Source organism: Phaethon lepturus, unplaced genomic scaffold (genome assembly GCF_000687285.1).
Source record: "Phaethon lepturus isolate BGI_N335 unplaced genomic scaffold, ASM68728v1 scaffold22581, whole genome shotgun sequence".
In the NCBI taxonomy this organism is placed as follows: domain Eukaryota; kingdom Metazoa; phylum Chordata; class Aves; order Phaethontiformes; family Phaethontidae; genus Phaethon; species Phaethon lepturus.
Window position 1 is genome coordinate 41,828 of NW_010520107.1, and position 2,248 is coordinate 44,075.

Below are 2,248 nucleotides of genomic sequence, written 5' to 3' on the forward strand. Positions count from 1 at the left end.
TCCCAGTCTTCTTGTGTCGTGACCTTTATTTCCCCCTCCAGACAAGCCCCACCTTGTTCGCTCCCCAGCTGCCCATCCTGGGGAGCACTGCCCCGCCGCAGATGCCACAGCCTGCCCTTACGCACCTTCATCTAGATCCAGCACTGCTTGTGGGCACAAGCAAGCTATAGTTTGGAGAAGACTAAGAAGCTGTCCACCCTAGAGCTGACCTCAAAAGCAAAAAAGCAAAACCTAAGACATCTGCCCCATCGGTGAGCAGGAGCGCACCCTTGTTCCCAGCAGGACTCTGACAGAGCTCCCTAAAAGGCCAAACCTTTCAAACAAATGACTTTTCTAAGCCCCAGCTCAAACTCAATCCCATGGGGGATTCCAACCCTGGTAAATGAAATGTGGCAGAGCCCAATGGCTTCATTTCAGTTGCTCAGAGCAGGAGAACATCAGGCAAACATCGCACTTTGTAGGCTTACTGGCTCAGCAGCTCTGCAGCTGGAACATCCCAACAACTCTTCAAAGAATAAAAACTTAACACCAGGAAGGTTCCCAAGAGTCACAATTACCTTTTGGTTTGAAAAAAGCTCAGATTTTACAGGCCAAAAACTCTGCTTTAACAGCACGCAAAATAAAATACACACCTCCAGCTGCTTTTACCTGGAGAGGCACAGCTGAAACATGACTGCAGAAGGACATCAATCCTGCAAAGAGCCATGTCAGTCAAAGGCAGCACTGTCCCCACCACTCTGCAGACACTACTCAATGCGGTATTCCCTGATCTGCTTCAGAGCGGTCAGCAGATTAGCCCAGGCCATCACCAGCGAGAGTGAAATTATATGCTGTAGCCAAGCCAAAGAAAAGGCTCCATGTGCACCAAGGTAAAATGACCCCATTTCTCTTTAACCTGTTCTCTTTATACTGCTGCTGAGGATCACATAGCAAGCCAACTTTACAGTTAAGCCAGCAAAAAGTGATTTCCCGCTCCCCCGCCCCCCCGACTAAGTTTCCGCACAGAGGGTGGAGTTGCACCGTCTAACTTCAGCTAATCTAATCAGTTAGCTGCCACTGAAAAAGGGAGGTTCTGCTCCCATCGCTTATCCTGGCCACGTGCTCTGTGTCCTCCCATCGTGTCAGCTCTTGGGCTTCTCCATCCAGCACTAAACCAGTGTGGAAAAAGAAATAAAAGAACCCCATCACAAAATACATTGCTTCGAAAAAGTCCCAGAGAGCAATACAAGGGGTGGAGGGAGGTGATGTACCAGGGCCAGCAAAGGCACGTCTGGCAGCAGCAAGATGCCGGAGCAGCTGAGCCCTGCAGTGTGGTCCCACCGGCAGGCACAGCTCTGCCCGAGGCGGGCAGGGACCGCTCAGCCTTGCTTTTACAGCAGGACCCCAGGATTCTGCCCGTCTGCGGGACACAGATGCACCAGGACAAGCCATCCTGAGCTTCTCGCCACTCTCTCCTGCGGAGCAGCTGCAACTCCAGCCTCTGAGGGCCACACACAGCACTTAACTAAAGCCAAATTATTATGCCCTACTAAATAGAATCTCATTAAAAAAAAAAAATTAGCCATGCTTTAAATGAATACTCCCACAGGTGATGCTCATGGATCTTAAAGCATGCTGCTCAATATTGTCCAAGGAAATCTAGGCAAGAATGTGCTCCATCATCTGAATCCAGTTGATCCAGGCCATGATGATGGAGCACATAAAGCAAGTAGGGAATCAGGACTTGTCCTCACCTACACCAAGCTGCAGAGGTCAGGCCTCCCAAAGAGAGACAGTCTCTAGTCTGTACTTCTGAAGGTGGAGGTGAAGTTAGGTGTTTTCAATGCAAGAATTTAAGAGTCTTTTGAGTTTTCTTTAACTGTCATGCCAGCTAAGGACATCCTTAGCAGCGGTAACAACAAGGAGCAAGTGCTTCATTCTTTATGCAGACTGTTTAAATTTGAACATTAAGCAATTAAGTATACAGAGACTCCGATACCAGAGCCATGCTGCCTAGGTTCTACAGGTGATGGGAAAAGTAGGCCATCGGAGGGTCATCCTGATTTCTCACCTCTACACACTTCGTGCAATACTACTTGTGTTACACACATAAGATCTTCCAGCACAGAACAGAGGCAAAAGCAAAGCTGTACGTTACCTTCCTCACATTCCCTTTACTGCCTTCCCCAGTTTGGGCAGTGCTGATTTTAAGCCTTCGTTACAAATTTTTCAGTTGCCCAGCTGTCCTGGTTTCATCTGGGATAGAGTT